This window comes from Anguilla anguilla, chromosome 9 (genome assembly GCF_013347855.1).
Source record: "Anguilla anguilla isolate fAngAng1 chromosome 9, fAngAng1.pri, whole genome shotgun sequence".
Classification (NCBI taxonomy): domain Eukaryota; kingdom Metazoa; phylum Chordata; class Actinopteri; order Anguilliformes; family Anguillidae; genus Anguilla; species Anguilla anguilla.
In genome coordinates, this window is record NC_049209.1 from 26,578,379 (window position 1) to 26,590,815 (window position 12,437).

Genomic DNA, 12,437 nt, shown 5'->3' on the forward strand with positions numbered 1-12,437 from the left:
TCAATTTGAACTTGTGTTCTTCCATTGTTTTTATGACAGTACTGTCTTACATTACCTGTTATTGTTTAAAACAATAACTAAAAATGTTGTACTTTAAACTCTAAAAAATTAAGATACAGTATAGCTTTGTTGAATAGGATTTGATGAATTTGTGCACTACTGTACATATTAATAGAAATAGATGCAACTATTACCCAAAGTCTGAAGGAGCAAGCGAAGTTATGCCTAAATAAACCTGACCACCTGCACAGTACGGTTGACACGCTTTCTGTGCTAATTAGCTACAATACATACACCCAACATCCAGGTTTTCAGTGTGAAAATAAAGCAGAGTGAAAATATTTATCATATTGGCAGTTCCACTGAGTGATTTTTATCTTCAAGCCCAAGTGTTTGCTCTGTAAATGGCCCCTTGGTGTAAAATTTGGGGAAGCCTGTTTTATCACATTACCAATACACTGGACTACTGGAGAAGAAAATAAAATATTGTGGAGTTCAATGATATAATCCACATCATTTCCCATGATGCAAATCTTGTGCTTCACACAGATGTTCTGTGATAGGCACACACATGGTCACGGCCTTACCGTTTACAGGAGCAGTTGGTGCTGCATGTCAATATGGTAAGGGATGTACAACTGTAACCAATACAGTGGTGTCCAGCATCGGGCCTGTGGTCACAAGGTATTTGACCTCTGACACCTTGGACCCTTCCTGAAAGTCTAAGTGTGAGGTATGGTATGCAAGCAGAACTGCCTCGTCCTGAATTTTTGACTTTTGAGCTGACTTGGGTGTCCTGCCTCTCCAATTCCTTGTATGTGGTTTCACACCTGTTACTGCTAAATATATTCAGTGTCCTACAAAATTACCCAGACCCTTCATAAAGATGAACAATAATACTGTAAATAAATGATACAAGTAGTGCGTGGATTCTCAAGCATGTGGAAACCACAGGAGGCCACAATACAGTTCTATTAATCTCTAACATTGAGATAAACTTTTAAAAAGTAGCATGTGGATGTAAATGTATTTTTTGTTGGATTTCATAAAATGAATTATTATGAGTGTGAATAATTGTGATGCGTATATTTTCAGAAAAACAATATTGTGAAACAATCTTTTTCTCTGTGCAGCAGTATTAATATAACGGAATACTGCTCTCATAATTCAACATACAATGTAGTATATTGCCTCAATCATGTATTTTCTAGTCTTTAACCAACTCTGTAGCATCCCAGTACTCCTGTAGTTCCAGCATGTCTTCAGTACATTCTCGGGTGACAAGGGTGACAGGTGATGATGTGGAGTGTCTGTAGAGCGCTTCTTGCTCTAACTGAGGTGACAGTCATGGAAGAGGAACTCTGTGAGTCTTCACTGGTCTCTCCAACAGCAGACTGACGGAGGCCATATGACATAAAAGGGCATACATACATGTTTGCAAGCAAATTCATGGCAGACATGGATACTGATTCAATGAACTGGCACACGGAGACTTTGTGAGTTGAAACACGGTGTCCTGGGGCGAGAGGTCCACATCATTTCCCAGGCGCACTGACCTCCCATTAGAGAAGTCAGCGGGGAATCACATTTTTCATCTCGCACGTGTGTGTACACCACTCACTTCCCACCTCCACCGCTTCCAGCCCCAAAACCAAACCTTAATCGGTGCCAGCGGATGATGGATGGATGCTCCCGCCATGTGCGTGTCAGGTCCGAACGTGGTGAGCTCCCTAACCTTTCCGTAACCTTTTCCGCAGCTAATGAGGACAGGGTCCTGTCTCCATCTGATTTCCTCGGAGGAGGACGGCTCTTTGACCTTTCATCAGAAAGAGAGACACGCGTGGTTCTTCACTTCCATCCCTCAGCCCATCATCTCCACCCCTCTCTTTACTCTCTACCACACCCCCTCTTTCTCTGAGCTTCATCCTTTCTTCCCGTCTTCCCTCCAGTGTCTGTCTCCTTTCCATTCCTTAGCTCCCATCCATAATCACTGATTAGTATTATTAACCCCAGGAGCAACCAGTAATCATGCCTTTTTTTAACCTTTTGCCACGCACCCAACTGACATTAATAAAATATGAGATCTTAATTGCGCTCCTTTGAACAAAATGAATGTCGACCGGAGACTTAAAGCACACCTTCCAAATTTCTGACGGATTACGTAAAAAAAAAAATTATTAATAGGTTTGGTTTCCAACTGGCACGGCTTTTAAGAGAAGATTTCAGCCATCATTGGAAAGACATTTTGAAAAACAACATGTCAAATTAACACAATAGGGGAACTGCACCTGTGTCATGGGAGCAGCAAAGTCCAGTGATCTAAAATATGCAAATGAGGCAACTTTTTTCTTCAGAGTCATCAGTAATTTGTCATCAGTGAATTGCGTGAGTGGAAGAATGCACACCAGCTAAATACCTTGCGCTCTGACCTTCCTCCTGTGGTAACCCTTTACCGTGGCTCCCTCTCGAGTTTCCTTTGATTAATTCTCTCCATCTCACACCAGCCCCATTTATATCTGTCACATGTGGCCGGAGGACTGCATGTCACCTTGCACACCGTGTTCTGTGAATTTCACTGAAGCCGTGTGAAGCATTGCGATGGGACTAATGGCGTTAGAACAATAAAGAATTTGGATAATTAAGCGCTGTTCAACACCACTGTCGATGGCAGCCATGTGGCCAGTGCGTTGATCGACTGAGGGGGAGCGAAATTCTGGGATTGGTCGTTCCGGATGGCTGGCGAAAGCCATTTCCTGTCTTTAGAATTGTTCTAGCCGGTGTCAGTCTTCAGAATTCTCACGGGGGAAACACACACTGCCCTTATTATGGTTCCGCATAATGAAAGGAAGGGTTCTTTTTTTGTCTGTTTTGTTTTTGATATCCTCTGGCAGATTGCCATCTCAAAGCGACACGATCCATTTTTTTTTTTTTTGTTCTCTGTATCTCTCTTCGCGGCGCCAAACGCAGGGTCTGAGATGGCGAACGTGCTGGCGGGGGAATAATCAAACTAATCAGATTAGAGAGAGACGGCAGAAGGAAACGCGAGAAGCTGCACACGGCAGCTATTCCTCACCGAGCCCTGTCCTCTCGGAAAGAAAGAGAGGGATGAAGGGATACAGGTAAAAAAGAGAGGGAGTGTCAGCCATATCATTATAATAGTGTGGGAGATGGGAAGCGAGTGGGAGTGCGGGATTGTGGGAGCTAAGATGGCAGATCTTCGCCGAGTGCACCGGCCGTTTTCACAGAGGAAGCTGCTGCCATCTATAGTGCCATTTGATAATTATATCCATTGTGCTTTGTGTCACTCATGAACAGTTTGTGAAAGGGGGCAATGTTGCACTGCACTTAAGGCTCACCATTCGAATAAGCCGGAATTTCAGAGTGCTTTTACTTTCAGTACGATTGTTGCTACTCCCTAGTTCATGTAATGAAATCATATTTGACTGGCACATTTCCTCCAATACGTATTAATTCCCCTCCTCGCTCTTTCTCACTTCGTCTTTCCACGTGGCAGCAGGTGCCAGAGGGGTTGGCGATGTGTGGTTGCTGAAATCGTCCAAAGACAGCCACCTGCACAAGAGCGCTCACCTTAGTGGGAGAGACCTTTTAAAGTGACAAAGTCAAAATATTAGGCGTGTTGTGGTTTGACATTTGTCACACATGAGCAATCGCATGCATGTCAGATTTGTTCGAGACTCGCGTGTGGTTACAATTTTGCTGGGTTGTAATAATGTAACCTTTAACAAGCTTTCTTTATTCTTTATGTAAGAATTTCCTGTGAGACAAGGGTATTATAAACCCAAAATTATTACCACTAACAAGCCATACACAATCCACGGAAGTTGAGCAAGCATATTTTCTGTGTATTTAAGAAATCGTTGGCTGAAGTGCACAGAAAAGTTTGTTTTTGTCTCTCTTGGACGTCTCCTAATAAACATGTTAATCCAAGGAACCCCTGGCTGGCTGGTCCTATCCCAGCAACATGCAGCTTGTTGTGTCCCACTGGTGCTGACCTCTGGTAATCAGTGGTAAAGCTTCAAGGCTGTAGGGCTCAACCTATGCTTGTGTGGAGCATTTTTACCAATCAGGCTGCTCAAGAGAACAAAAGGAACAGCTTGCAGTATATGAAGTCAAGAGTGGGACCTTTGAGAAATTAACATGTTGGGAAAGGAGGTCATTTAGAAATCTGAAACGTTCTGAACTTCTAAAGCGACCTCCAAATACGTTTGACCAATTTTAACCAAATAACGCTCAGTGTGTCAGATATGAAATGGGAATTTGGAATCTACGTATTTCCTTTCTCTATGAAATGAGACTGATGTCAAAACCTGTTGCATCCCTGTAGATCAGGATGCCCACCCAGGTCCTGGAAAGTCGCAGAGTCTGCTGGTTTTACTCAGCATTTAATTGATCGATTGTAAGAGTCGATTGCACAGAAAACACACCTCATCTGGTTTCTTGGGTCTTCAGTGGCAGTTGTATTTAAGGTGAAGACAAAAAGGTTGGCCACTCCTGCTACAGATACTTGAACTAGAACCCTCTAGTGGACTAGTAATGACATGCAAGTATTTTACATTTGTTTACTATGCTGAACACACATGATGAAGTTATCAGATTAGAAAATTTAAAGCTAAGAGTTGAACAAATGGTATGTGTGATCATTCATTTTAAATATTTATGAATTTATATTGTATGTATATATATATATATATATATATATATATATATATATTATTGTTCAAAAAAGTTTGGGTTGTTCTATAGCATAAATATATGCATATCAAATTTTATACAACAGGCAGGTGAAGTAAAAACCTACATGTTTTTCCATGTGTTGCATTCCATTTTATTTTCACATTTTTGTTAATATTCAAACAGCAATTAAGTCTTGTTATGGATATAACCCATTCAAAATACCATGTTAAGCAATACATTTATTTGTTAAACAGGAAGTAATATTGAAGTACTGTTTTACACAAAATGCTTCACTCTTAAAGGTTGCCTATAAAACTATTTTTCAGCTATTTTACATGATTCCGCAATGTTGATGAGATGTTGATGAGAAAAATATTGCAATACATTTTTTTTTTAATAGTGAATTTCTTGCTCTTTGAGGTGAACAGGCCATTTTATTTGGGTGTTGTAGGTTTTTTGTTTTGTTTTACATGTTGTGCATTGATTGTTTAACTGGCTGGGAATGACACAACCTGTACACCTTATATGTTCCAGCCAGATCTCAAATTTAAAACCATGGGGGAAACTAGGAGCCAATTGAATCAAGGGCCCTGCTGGAACTCTCTGAATGGTAAGCGTTTTATATTGTATTGTGAATGGTTACCTATTGCATACCTAGCTATAGCTGGAGGACTGTAATGCACATCGATGGCTTATGTCCAAGCTCTTAATATTGTAGCCGATTACACTTAGCTGAAAATATATTTTTTTTAAAAACCTGACACGGCACATGAGCAGTTTCGCTAGTCATGTCTGAAATTTCGCTTTCTTGTACATTTGTAATTATACCCTGAGGTCGTTACCTCATTCTTAGATGAGTTTGACCAAGGGTGGGTTTTTGCGAATAACATAGTTAAAAATGATTGCTTGGTTTTACAGGAGCACGGTTCTGACATAAATCCCAGGGCCAATTCTGAGCAGCCCATTTAGCCTGCTGTTTTTTTATTTTTTATACAACATCAAAAACGTGTGAAGTAGAACCAAGCTCATTGTTTTACCAGCATAGAAGTTATCACGCCACGCCGCACAATCTATGTGTAAACTAGGTAAACTCCGGTTTACAAAATATGAGATCTTTAAAGATGTACGGGCTGAGCTCTTAGATGGGAATTTGAGTGACATTGAAATGGATGACAATGAGAATGAAGATGAAGAGTGGAGACCAGTTGAATTGCTTGATCAGTCACAGGAAAGCTCAGGTGAGGATGAAGAAGATCAGCTTGATTGTGTTATTAAGAGTAGGTACAGGGGAGCAGGAATGCAGAACCAGGCAGTGACCAGAAATTAGTGCAGGTGGAGAAAAAGTATATTTGATGCACCCATTGCTTAATTCACTGACATTACTGAAGTTGCAGAACACATGTATCACTTTACACCATACATGTATTGCAAACTGTTCGCTACAGATGAAATGTTGAAAGCTACTGCAGAAGAGACAGTGTTCAGCTACATATGGAAGTAGGCAAACACAACTTCCAAGGAGACTGAACAGGTGCTAGTTATATAGTTCTGGGAACTGGACACAAGGTTTCCTCTGGGTGCTAATGTGATGACCTGTGATTGTTTTATGAGGCTTCTGACAGTAATACACTTGCAAGACAGCTTCTGACAAAATGAAAAAGCATAAGCTATAGAAATGACAGTTTTGGCTTCAAAAAAATCACAAGCCGTTTATTTTTGTTCTTGCAGAGGTATGGCACGCAATTGATTAAATTATGGTGCACTACAAAGGAAAATCACACCTGTGCGTGTACATGCCTGTAAAAGCAAAGAATTGGAGGGTTCAACATGTGGGGCTGTGCTAGACAAAATGGCCACTTCTGTGATTTTGATGTTTATCAAAGCGCAGAAAGAGCAAAGAGAAGACTGGCATAGCCATTACAGGAGACAGTGTCCTTAAAAGATCCACCCTTGCGTCAGGAAAAAACCACAAAGTCTTTGCCGGTAAATACATTCATTCCTCCGGATGACCCCCAAAGAGTAGAGGCAGGCTTTGCCACCATGCAAACAACACAAGTGCGTGGGGCCCTGGAAACTTGGGGGCCCCCTGCTGGTTACAAGCAATCGCGTGTATATTAACCTTGAATATTGGTAGTCATAGGCGTTATTTCCACAACCAAACACGAACATGATGCAAGAAAACTGTGAACTCAATATCCAAACCAGCACTTGCATGTGTATTATATGTGCCCTCGATTCAACAAGCATTTTGGCTGTCAGTAGTCTCCAAACATGTCAGACGTGCACAAAACGTATTGCAAACACTATTAATTAAACTATCTGTGATGCTTTCTCTGGCAGCAGTTGTCTTCTTTTCTGATATGCAAGGATTACTGGGAAATGTGCCTGTGTATGCTGTTGTCCAATGTCAAGTGTCAGATTTAAATGCTTTATAAACACAAAGGTATATCTCAGTAGAGAAAACAAATCGGCAGAAAAGGTAGCCAAGTTGGCAAAGTTGGATGGCCTTTTTTATATAGGCAGTCACCTACCTGCAACTCAACGTGGTTAAACATCTGTGTGGCCACCATCTACATTTAGGTTACTACTGTCAGTAGGGATATCTTCCCTGCTCATCTGCTGTCATTCTGAACCCATTTTAGAGCTGAGATCACTCAACAAAGGTCAGTTTCCCAACTTGCAAAAATGCATATAGTGGAACACCATCTGCTTAATGTCTACCTTCGGTGAGGTGTGTAGCTAAAGTTACTGCACTGCTATTATTTATGACATGGCTGTCACAGTTGCAACAATAGAGCACTCATTTTCTAAATTAAAATCATCAAGAACAATATGTGAGGGGCAGTATAGGGCAGGAGTGACTGAATGTACTGTTTACACTTTCTATCAAGAGTGTCAGAGCCCAGGAACTGAATTTGAAGGAGATTGTTGATGATTTTGCATAACACAAGGATGCCCTTCAAATGAGTGAGTAGACAAAGTGCTTTTCAAGGGGAATAGTGTGAGATTTCTGATTGGCCGCTGTGCCAGTCTGTTATAATTTGTTTTCAATTTGTGTGAGCAAAGCTGCCATTTTAACAGTAAACCCTGATTGAGATTGAGGATAACTTAATTCACATGCACTGTTTGTAAAGGTGAAAGCACCAGATAATTTTCAAGCTTCAAAACTATAGGGAGGGTAGGTGAGGGCGTGTTTAGTAAATCTTTTTTATCTTGCAAATTGCTCACTACAGATAAAAAAAAATGGGTATACTTCGGTTACATTTTTTATGGTCCCCATATAATAGAAATCTTGGATATTTTTTGTCATTATGGTCTCGTAGATTTGAGGGTGTTCGCACATTGCTTTTGAGTATTTGAGGACAGCGAGAGTCAAGGACTTAACAGGTGTATTTTCTTGTAAGACTATTAGGCTGTTAGCTAGCTAGTATGGTAAAACCTTATAAATTCATGGGAGGTGTTACAAATTCATCTTTAATTCCAAACGACGGTACGTGTAGCCTACATCTGATGGCACACAATCATAGTGGCGTTCATAAACTCCTTTCATGTGCTAATGTTCATGTTCACAATGAGCTTTATAGCCTTGAAAATGTCAGGTGTGAGTCTTGGAAATTATGTGGTGTTTTTCAGTTTTAAAAAATAGCTGATAGTCAGCTTCTGCTTGCCTTAGTGAACTGAAGCATCGTGATACTTTTTCATAACTTTTATTTTAAGAAACTGCAAGTTATCATACCTCTCCAAAGTGTGCTTTGCTAATCCAAACTTAGAAAAAAAGATTTTCATTTCAAGGTCATATAGAACATTAATTTTTTACATTTTTTAATGGATCAGACTTGGTATTTAAATATCAGTTGTCTTATTTGTAAATAGGCAATTCAAATATACAAACCTTAGTTTCATTGATTTAGCAATAATCCAACTAGTTATAATTAGATTTTCTGAGAACCTAATTTTGTCTTTCACTGAAACACTTGTTTCCTTTTCAGTTGCTTGCTTTGTTCTCATTTTCAAATTCTTTGATTTTATTCACACCCTTCTTAGCAAGACATACCCTTCTGTCTAAATTTTGAAGGTATTTTGTTTAAGTGCATCATTAATAAAAACTCACTTTCTGTTCATTTTCACCTAATTGCATGAGTGAGAATAATGAGCTTGATAAAACTCCATTCTCTACCTCTATGCTCAAACATGTTCAGGTTAGCAATCGACCTATAATTTTCAGGTCCTATCATATATATTTGCAAGTATGAAAGGGATAATAATGTTATACTATTGATCTCTGACATATATTTGTATGAGATAAAAAAACACCCTAATACAGTCAAGCTAGGGTCAGGGCAAATATTCACTGAATCACATTGGAGACGATATTAATTCGAATGCAATTAAGGTGTTTTTTTGGGAAAAAAAGTTTGAGTTTTCCGAACAGGGGAGAGCCTTGCTTTGTCCTTGGTGCTAAGCGCCTTGACTTGTGAGTCTGCCTGCACGCAGCGAATGGCTGGCTTCCTCTAGTCATTAAGTGTCACGAGTTATCATAATTCACTGCTGTAGCTGTTATCGGGGCCTGGGTGGAAAATGAGATGTGATTGCTTTCGCACACTGACTATTGCCACTCAACTTGTTAACGGCTGAAAGAAGGCAAAACCATTATTCTTCTTAATTACATCTCGTTAGTTGCTTTATAGACTCCACACACACACGCACGCGCACACACGCACACACACACACACACACACACACACAGACACATGTACATGCACACCGTAAATTGTACTTAAACTTCTATTAAGCAAAAATAATCATAAGGATGGGACGCGTGGCATTTTTATTGTCTGTTTGTTTAGTCCTAGTATATCCACCTAGTACCTTGGCACCTAATAGTGTCACCTTTCCCCGTAGGAAATTATCAGTTAACTTCATGTTAACTTCAGCTCTGATTATTATGAATAGGTTGCCCCTCACTTTGTCTCGCACTTTGTCTTAAATGCTTTCTCATTGTATTTTATGCCTCATTGTTTTAATATCCCTTTATATCCCCCCTCTCTCTTTCTCTCTCCCTCTCCCTCGCCATTCAATCTGCATTTCCTTATCACTCATGAGGTTTATGTAAAATATGTACCTGTTCTTTAAAAGGGGATATTTTTCTTTACCAGCTTATGAAAGCAAGCTTTCTTTCATAAGTGCACCGTGGCCAATATTAATGGGCTTGCTGCAGAGAAAATGGGAGAGGGAATGAATGTAATTGTTCCTCATACTGAGACATGAACTGCGTTGGAGTATTGTTGTATTTCTGACTGTACATTTACCGGTGGACTTTCTGCGTTTCGTAAGTTATTGTACTTCCACATTACTGAACGCATGCCATTGAAGCAGAATTCAATACGGGCTGACAGAGGTGTTATTTCACGGTATTTTGTGGGTGTTTGGTGTCCCACCCAAGGTGATCTTCGTAGCAGATAATGGGAGTCATGCCTCTACATTAATATCCCACGTGGACCTCTTCCCCCAACACCTCTCTTTATGTCATTTGCACTCCTGTTTCACCTTTTTCGTAGCGGTTACGTGTCTCCCTCCTCCTTCCTCCCAATCTTTCTTTCTTTTCCTTTGCGACCATCTTCCTCCAGTTTTCCTCTAATGGTATGCGAGTCCATTTGCTGTCTTAGTTGAGCTGGGCGTTTATCAGTTATATATATGTTGCTGCTATCAGTCTGAATGGTGCTGCAGACCCAGCGATTAGCACAGCAATATGTTCATCTGCACCTTGCTTTAATTGAGCTGAGCTGAGCTAATGAGCATAATTACAGGCCACTAATTGCTTTCCCAAAATCCCCCGGCCTCCATTCTCCACCTCTGCACTTCTCCATCTCTCTCCCTCTCCTGTGTTCCCCTGGACCGCTCTTTTCCACCGCGCCTGTCGAATAGATGCTCCCCTTTCGCTTACTTGTGTCTTTAGAGGAACTCACGTTGACTTCTGTAGGGCACATTAGATCTGCCATAATAGCCCACAGTGCAGCTCCACACAGCTCTGGAGGTCAGAGGAGGTCTAAATCGAGGATGTGTTAGTGTGTGTGTGTGTGTGTGTGTGTGTGTGTGTGTGTGTGTGTGTGTGTGTGTGCATGCGTGCATGTGTGTAAACTCTATTCATCCCTGATTATATCCTGTCTGAACCTGACTTGACCTGATCAGAGGTCGATATCGGCCTGCACAACAAACACATACATGGACAAGCACACACACGCACACACACACACGCACACACACATGCGCGCACACACACACACATCTTGCTCATGGATCTAGAGCCAAACATCCCCAGAGTGGGAGGAGATTGGGCTTTCAGCTCTAATTGAGGCAAGATGCTCTGAATTACAACTGAGTGCTGATTTCTACACATGATGCCTGAAAGCTCATGGCTACAAACACACACACACACACTCACACACTCACACAGACACACACACACACACAAGTACCAGCACGTAGGCACACGCACACATACACATGCACACACACTCTCTCTCTCATACACACACACACACACAAAATAATTTCAACTGTGTTTTTTTGTTAACTCAGCTGCAGCACAGAACAAATAGGGGAGCCCTGCAGGAGAAACATCCTTTATGCGAATCCATCATGTGTAAAATAGAAACAAGTGACCTCTGGATCAAAGCCTGCAAGTTATCTTAAGGAAAAGTGAAATTCAATCAAATAAAAACAAACATTACCAAGACTAATCAGGCACCACACCACAGTAATGTGACTTCTTCAGTGCCGTTGGGAATCACGGTACATGAAGCCAGAGTTTGCCGCCAGCGATGTAAATTTACAACCCAGTGATTGACGCAACAGATTGAAAAACAAACAAATGAGCCAACTGGTCATTTTTCTAAACCATGTTAGCCACTTGTCTGCATTTATTTATATAGCAGTTTCATATGAACCATGTCAACCCTGTCATTTCTGAGTGTTATAAATGTTTAAAATGATTTTATAAGCCTTGATTTAACATGCCTTCATTGTTTTCCGACTCCTGCTTTTCTAGCTTACTTAATATTTTATTTTATTTCGCCTGTCAGAAAGACATTGGGCCAGCTAACAGTGACAGACTTGCGGACCTGTGAGAACAAGGCCAGGTGGTTTATTTTCCGCAAGAGACAACAAGCTGTGTACTTGAAAAAATGGCTGAGGTATTGAAGCAGAAGCAACAAAATACTTGAAAGGATGTGCAGGTAGCTGGTTATGTAGTGTGTTTTCTTTGTGCTACAGTTGCACTGCATTCAGCGATGTGTCACACACTTCAGATTGTTGTCTGACTGCGCCAATTACAACTGTGTCCAAGAGTCCTGCAGAGACGGCACAGGATTGCCTGTTACCTCACCACAGATTATACAGTGCTTGCAGAACCAGCAGATACCCAACTCCATGTTTTTAACATTGAATGGTGTGTCTCCCTTCGGTTGGTACACACCAATTGGTGCATCTTCTGAAAATTCATTTGGCAGGGTATATGCAATAGCACCCCCTCTGATCAGCCAAGGTACTGCTGTTTGTGTGCACAAGCTGCGTAAGTTTGGCAGTCCTCCTGCGCTATAATTACTAGCTGCATGCTTTTTTTGAGACGCACATGCTAGTGTCTGCCCTCCTGTATTGGATGAATTGGTGAAAGCTACAACAATGGGTCAGGCACAGGCATTGCAAATTGAGGTGAAAAATGGGGCTTTTTTCAAAAAAGCAAT

At 40.9% G+C, this 12,437-nt stretch overlaps 1 long non-coding RNA gene across 1 annotated transcript in view; it reads left to right on the forward strand.

Moving 5' to 3' along the window:
• The window catches only part of LOC118235888, a 102,843-nt gene that overhangs the window by 53,715 nt on the left and 36,691 nt on the right, over positions 1–12,437 (forward strand). Inside the window, exon 3 of the long non-coding RNA XR_004766934.1 lies at positions 5,230–5,305. This is a non-coding gene — a long non-coding RNA (uncharacterized LOC118235888). The remainder of the gene's footprint in view (positions 1–5,229; positions 5,306–12,437) is intronic.